The sequence below is a fragment of the Etheostoma spectabile genome, unplaced genomic scaffold (genome assembly GCF_008692095.1).
Source record: "Etheostoma spectabile isolate EspeVRDwgs_2016 unplaced genomic scaffold, UIUC_Espe_1.0 scaffold00569772, whole genome shotgun sequence".
Lineage (NCBI taxonomy): Eukaryota > Metazoa > Chordata > Actinopteri > Perciformes > Percidae > Etheostoma > Etheostoma spectabile.
This window is the reverse complement of record NW_022605312.1, coordinates 1-7,448: the sequence shown is the minus strand read 5'-3', so window position 1 is coordinate 7,448 and position 7,448 is coordinate 1. Positions and strand designations below refer to the sequence as shown.

Genomic DNA, 7,448 nt, shown 5'->3' with positions numbered 1-7,448 from the left:
TCAGCTATCCATTTTAACCATTAATTACTTTTAGCTATTTTAAGAGTTTATCCAATGACTTGGAGACAGACCCACACACACACACACACACACACACACACACACACACAGACACACACCTGTCTAGTTCCTCCCAGTCGCTCTGCAGCAGACGGCCCTCCAGCCGTTTCTGTTCACTGCGAAGCTGCCGACGCAGCGCTGACAGCTCGCTGAACACTTTGTGTTGGTCACCTGGAAACGCACAATCGCAGTGTACATGTGAAACAGTGCTTTTAATACCAATGACAACAGTTTAAACTACAAGATAACATCACAGATGGGACACTAAGTAAATGGTCCAGGAAGTGTGAAACAAATTTTACTGCCTGTTTTTCAACTGCCTGGCTGATACAGTACCTGCAGCTCGGAGTTGATTCCTACAAGCAGGGACAGGAGGGGACTGGAGACCAGATAAAGAGCGCTCCTGAAAGATAGAAAAGTGAAAAGGTATTCAAATAGAGATACCCAAAGGGGGAGAAATGCATCCAGGAAAGAAGTTGCTGAGAACATATCCTTTTTTTATACAGAGACAAAAAGTGTCTGGGCGTGTGTGCGTGCATGACTCACAGACAATGGGCAGTTGAATGCTGGCTGTCAACAGTGGGGCCTGGGGGTGTACTGGTGTAGCCATGTTTCCTCTGCAGAGCCGGGATTGGAGGTGAGGGCTCCCTGCAGATCTAAGAACACATACTGCATAAGAATTTCATAAAATAAATAAAAATGTAACTTGATGGTTGTCGCCACTGTCTGTATAACTCAAGTCTGCCAAAGAGGCAATATTAATGTCCTGGTACACAAATGTGTCCTAGGTCTGTCACATCACTGGAAAATGCAGTATTACGCACCTGAATCAGATCTGAATGATTTTTTAAAAAAATTAAAAAGAGAAAAAAAAAAGAAAAAAAAAAAAGAGACTGCCTCTGTCTGGAGGATAGCTAGATAGTTGAGAGTTGTGTGCATCCTTGAGAACTGTAAGTCTTATAATTTATGTTATGGTGTGTCTACCTGCAGTTAGTCGACCTGCCCCCACTGTAAAAAAAATCATTAAAAAAAGGAAACACTGGAAGTAGTTCTCACTGTAAATGCAACTTTTGTCTAAGATCACCTGCAAAATGGTTCTAAGAAAACAATCAAGTCTTGCCAAGCAGAACAACACTGTAAAAGGAAGCAGGATCAGCCAGTGGCAGCAGAGGCTGATAAGATAATTTCCCAACAATTTAGAATGTCAGAGCAGAAAAAAAAAGGACCATGACACACACCTGTTGTGTTGTTGATCCGCTGTGGTATTGCCTAGTTATCCAACGCGTCGAAAGTGGTTCAGTTAAGACAGAGTACAGACGGAAGCAGTTGGTGAAAGAGAGTTCTGTGGCCCTACGCCTTTTTACCTTGTGCAAACAAAAGACCACAAGCTGACAACACAAGTGCAAAGGAGGGCAAATAGTGCCAGCTGCAACAACTCACTGCCAGTATTCTAATGAGACCGATTACAGGGCTATTATTGAAAGCTTGCTAATTACTGGATAACTGTTGTAAAATAATTATTTAGAAAAGTATGTCAAATTTAAATGATATTGAGACTTACAGTATCTAAATGTTACAGATTCCCATTTTACACTTGTTGTCTTAACTTTTAATGTTGAGTGTGCACCTCCTGGCAGCCCCGTGGCCCTCTGCTGCGTGTTGCAGCCCCCCCTCCCATTTCCTGTCTTCAAGCTATCCTATCAATTAAAAAGGTCCCATGACATGTTGTTCTTTGGATGCTTTTATATAGACCTTAGTGGTCCCCTAATACTGTATCTGAAGTCTCTTTTATATAGACCTCAGTGGTCCCCTAATACTGTATCTGAAGTCTCTTTTATATAGACCTTAGTGGTCCCCTAATACTGTATCTGAGGTCTCTTTTATATAGACCTTAGTGGTCCCCTAATACTGTATCTGAAGTCTCTTTTATATAGACCTTAGTGGTCCCCTAATAGTGTATCTGAAGTCGATTTCCAAAAATTCAGCCTTGGTGCAGAATTACAGCCACTAGAGTCAGTCTCACAATGAGCTTTCCTTAGTACGTGCCATTTCTGAGTCTGTAGCTTTTGAGAAGGAGAGAGGGGGTGTGGCCTTGACCAACTGCCACTTTGCTCGTTTGAAAGCCATGATGTCTCTCTCTCATGGCCGGGCCAAATTCTCTGGGCAGGCAAAGCAGAGAAAGGGGGGTAACCAAGATTCCAGATCGGCCCATCGGAGCTTTCATTTTCTCAAAAGGCAGAGCAGGATGCCCAGGGCTCAGTTTACAACTATTGCCATTTCTAGTCACTGGGTGACCATAGGCAGGCTGGGGGAACTCATATTAATGTTAAAAACCTCATAAAGTGACATGCCATGCCATGGGACTTTAAATGCCATAAAGCCCCCCAAAAAACGTTTTTAAAACTAAAATGGCAATGGTTTAAATTGTCCCACCTGACATTTTTAAATGTGTGTAACCGTTATTATGAAACCCCATCCTCTCTCAGTCCATGCATTTTCCTAAAATGGGTTTATTAAATCATCTAGTGAGTTTTGGAGGGTGTGGTATAAAAATAAAATGAAAATATGAACATTTATACCATAAACGGCCTGTGTGTGTCTGTGTTTGATCTGTGATGAAAGAGTCTAAAGGCCATAAACTGACTTTTAAATAGTTACTTAATCAAGTCGTAGTTATTGTTTAAAAAAATAGATCAAAATGAATAACTTAACTGCTTCAAGAAATGCCATTTTTGTGAGAGCTGGCGCTTTTTCGGCAGTGGGAAAATATACCCGCTCTGCAGTTTAGTATATGGAATGCTGGCTTTTCCAGTGTTAATGATCTTTAATGAAAAAAAAAAGTTAAATTAACTTTCAATGTCTCTTAATTGCAGTGTGGAGTAAACTAACCTCCTCCACCCGAGCCTGCCTCTCCCTCTCGTACTCTCTTCTCACTGCTGCTCTTCTCTCCTTCTCTTCTGCTTCTTTCTTCTCTCTCTCAACTTCTTTCTTTCTCTGTTCAGCCAGCTTAATCAGCTCTTCATTCTTGGCCTTTTGCTGAGGGACAGGAAAAAGAGCACGGCAGCGATAGATAAGAGGGGTAAGGGAGGGCAGATTGGGGAAAGGGGGGATTGGAGAGTCAACTTTAACTGCCATATTTTATGTAATGCAAATGTTGTCACATTTTCCTGCAGAGTAGCATTTAGTAATAATTAAGGGACTATTAACACAAGTGTGACAAGCTCCTCACTTCCATTTCCTTCCGTTTCTTCCTCTCTTGTTCTTCATCATACTCCCTCTGATGCGAGCCCTCTGCTCCGCCAGCCTCTTTTCCTCCTTCTCCTCCTCCAATCTTGTCTGTTCCCTTTCTTCTGCCTTTTTAACGCATTTTCTCCTCAATCTGTGAAAAAATAAACATTTTATTGACCACATAAACCTGTTTACACAACCCCAAAACAAATTTTACTTGCAAAACTTCAAGTAAGGCCTGAAACAAACCTAGCTCTTGTTTATGCTGGTGAATTTTACTCAAATTTAATCGCAGTTTACTACAGGCAGCTGGCAAAATATCTAGAGAACAGAATGTCCAAAAGGATGGACGATGCAGCAGAAGTGATACCCGACGAGACAGCCTACCATAAGACAGTAAAAGTAGTTTGGAGCGGTACTGCTGTTTGAGGTAAGCTTTGTACTTGTCCTGCTCGTGGAGCTGTTGTTGGCTGGGCTGGTTGGAAACACATTGCCTCGGGCAAACTGGGGAGTTTGGGCATGGGTAACACCTACAGAAAGATGAAAAATTAGTCAATTTTATGCGAGAAGCACCAAAGAACGTTCTTTTACCTTAACAAGACTCTCCCAGAGCAGTAGCTGACGACATCAGTATATTAGAAGGTGAAGTACAAACCTTCACTGCCATGCTCTGGTGCTAGTGTAAGAAAATAGACGCTCTGTACGTAGAGCTAATGCTTCTCTAGGCATTTATAAAAGCAGCGCTCCTCTGTTTTCTTTGTATTTTACAGTGCTTTATTATGGTGTGGAAGGTATGACTAAAATATCTGTGTTACTTTCAAATGCTGCATGTTCAGTGGCAGGCTGTGTGCGAGAGGTGTTTTAATGTGCATGGCTACAATACACTGCAAAAAAGATGACTACTGTACCAGAGAGCCTGTCGCTAGTGTCATGGCTACTGCACTCTGCTACAGTACCGGAGACAGAGAGCCTGTCATTGGAGTCAGGGAGCTCCGCCTGGCGGGCCGACCTGGCAGCCGTGGCTCTCCTCTGCCACTGCTCCGGGTTGATGTAGGCCTCCTCATTCACTTTGTGCATCTGGTTGAGGTCAGCTGGCCACAACAACACCAACAACAGGCAAGAACTTATTAGTGGACAATAGAGTGTGCGTAATTATCTTTCAGGAAAAAAAATACCTACAAGAAAATTCCTTTTACTGTACAGGAACTAAGGCCTGCTCCATGAGTATCTTCTTTTAAAAGCTGACTAAAAATATCTTGTTTTCTCAAGCCTTAAGTTTGGTGAAAAGTGTGTGGTAAATTATTTATCATAGAATTAGCATTTTAACACACACACACACACACACACACACGCACACGCACACGCACGCGCACACGCACGCGCACACGCACACGCACACGCACACGCACACGCACACGCACACGCGTGCACGCTTTTAGTATGCAGCACATTGAGTTAGCGCATGTTGTATGAAATGTGCTATATAAACACTACCGGTCAAACGTTTGGGGTCACTTACACATTTCCAAACCCCACCATTATAGACAGAATACCAGCTGATCTGAGTGGGTGGCTGATCTTTAATGAAATATCTATATCAGCAACCATTCATCCATTGTTCCAAAGGCTCATTCTATTTACTAGTGTGATACAATTTTCAAAAACTAACTAAGAATACACTGGAGAAGCCATTATTAAGCACATAATGTAATCTGAAAACTGCTACCCTGGTTTAAAAAAAAAAAACAGGATCTCAGCTGGTATTCTGTGTATAATGGAGTGAAATGGAAATTACTAAGTGACCCCAAACTTATGACCGGTATTGTATAATCTTGACTTGTATGTAACCTGCTGTGGGACGCACCGATAAGGTTTCCAGTACTGTCTCTGAGTGGGGCTCCTCCACCTCCTCGGCCCAGGGCTGGTGCTTCTTCATGTCGGCCTCCAGCCGGGCCTCGTGACGCTCCCTCTCATCCCTCTCTAGACGCCTCCGTTCCTGTTGCTCTTGGATCTGCAGTACAGGATATTCTAAGTTACATCCAAATCCTCAAATGACAACACACTTTCTTCACTACATCTTCTCCTGCTTTGTTTACAGTATTTTCCAGACTATAAGTTGCCCTTTTTTTTCATAGTTTGGCTGGTCCTACGACTTATAGTCAGGTGCAAATTATATGTAAAAATATACAAGGTAACATATATTTTCAAATTGTAATTTATACTGAAAACATTACCGTGTACAGCGGAAAGAGGGCGCTCTAGGCTTCTAACAACTACACTCACCTATAGGATTATTAGGAACCATTCCAGTACTGTGTTTGACCCCCTTTCACCTTCAGAACTGCCTAATTCTACGTGGCAGAATTAACCACCAGCTTGCACAGTGGTAACAAGCCATGATGGATCCATGTTCTCATTCTATTTACGCCAAATTCTGACTCTACCATCTGAAGGTCTCTACAGAAATAGAGACTCATCAGACCAGGCAACATTTTTCCAGTCTTCAACTGTCCAATTTTGGTGAGCTCCTGCGAATTGTAGCCTCTTTTTCATATTTGTAGTGGAGATGAGTGGTACCCGGTGGGGGGGGTTTTCTCTGCTGTTGTAGCCCATCCGCCTCAAGGTTGTGCGTGTTGTGGCTTCACAAATGCTTTGCTGCATACTTCGGTTGTAACGATGGTTATTTTAGTCAAAGTTGCTCTTCTATCAGCTTGAATCAGTTGGCCCATTCTCCTCTGACCTCTAGCATCGACAAGGCATTTTCGCCCACAGGACTGGGCATACTGGCCGTTTTTCCCTTTTCACACCATTCTTTGCAAACCCTAGAAATGGTTGTACGTGAAAATCCCGTAACTGAGCAGATGTGAAATACTCAGACCGGCCCTTCTGGCACTAAACCATGCCACGCTCAAAATTGCTTAAATCACCTTTCTTGCCCATTCTGACATTCAGTTTGGAGTTCAGGAGATTGTCTTGACCAGGACCACACCCCTAAATGCACTGAAGCAACTGCCATGTGATTGGTGATTAGATAAATGCATTATTGAGAAATAAACAGGTTCCTAATAATCCTTTAGGTGAGTGTATATGCTGCTTCTAAAGACTCCTCCTCTCCTCTTCGTGACGCTTTATTGACTAAAGCAATTTATAGTCCGGAGCAACTTATAGTCCGGAAAATACGATAAATACAAATTTCCAACTGACCCAGTGATGCATTGGGTAAATTGAGTGAATTATATCACTGACAAATTTATTGGGATGCCTATTGTGTAAAACAAAGTATAAAAAAAAACTCCAGCCAACAGTCATAATCTTTCAAACATATAATCTTGTTACCAAACAATTGGTAACTCTGGCTATTTGAGGTTTAATGAGTAGCAAGTTTATGTTCACATTTTAGTTTAACTTGTCACATGTTGTTAAATGAAGGTTGCAGGTGCAACAGTTCTACAACATATGCATGTATCCCACAAGGCACAGAGCATCAGACACCATGATTCCTGAATTTGAAACAGGAATCGGTACCTTTGCTCCCTCAATTTACATCATAAAAATGTAAACACTGCCACACTGGATTTTTTGGGAATCCGCCCTGAATCTTTAAAAATTATAAAAAAACAACACAGATCAGTGTCACTTCTGCAATCATCTTACATTCATGTCACCCAAATGATGTGTGCAATGTGCATCATATGGATGGGTGCACTGCATATGGTTTACTGTGTATCAACAACTACAACACAGCCTTGAGGATGCATTGCTTGCAGACATAAGACAGATATAATCAGGTCATCACAAAACATTCTTTGTCAACACATTTAAATAATTAAGAAAACAATAAACCTCAAAAGTAGCCTGCCATGGGAACACAGAGCTGCCTGTGGACACCAGTCTGTCAATAATGCTGGGGAAAAAACAAAAAACGGCAAACGCAGCAGCCGTGTATAGGCCTATGTCGATACAAGTAAAAAAGATATATCGGCCGGCCGATAAATCTGTTTACGCCGCAGTGGCACAAAAAATGCAAGCTTCAGGGGGTTGTAGAGAGGATCTTGTAGCTTCAGCATCATAGAGCGACTAGAGGAGAAAGATGAAGGACTGGGATGGGATTGAGGTGGCACGGGGACATGAAGGCACAGCTGATAAGTGGGGGATTCCAA

The 7,448-nt window shown here is 42.2% G+C and overlaps 2 long non-coding RNA genes across 3 annotated transcripts; both read right to left on the bottom strand.

Moving 5' to 3' along the window:
* Positions 1–665: 665 nt before the first annotated feature.
* Positions 666–3,348, bottom strand: LOC116685320 (uncharacterized). The gene is made up of 3 exons (XR_004330940.1): positions 3,290–3,348; positions 2,950–3,096; positions 666–716 (listed from the first exon to the last, which is right to left on the bottom strand). It is a non-coding gene; the product is annotated as an uncharacterized LOC116685320 (long non-coding RNA).
* A 365-nt stretch (positions 3,349–3,713) lies between these two features.
* LOC116685319 (uncharacterized) lies at positions 3,714–5,340 on the bottom strand. 2 transcript variants are annotated; one of them, XR_004330938.1, is made up of 3 exons: positions 5,153–5,340; positions 4,197–4,379; positions 3,714–3,818 (listed from the first exon to the last, which is right to left on the bottom strand). It is a non-coding gene; the product is annotated as an uncharacterized LOC116685319 (long non-coding RNA). The 2 variants fall into 2 exon arrangements; XR_004330939.1 differs by having other exon boundaries at positions 3,718–3,818; positions 4,245–4,379.
* Positions 5,341–7,448: the final 2,108 nt, after the last annotated feature.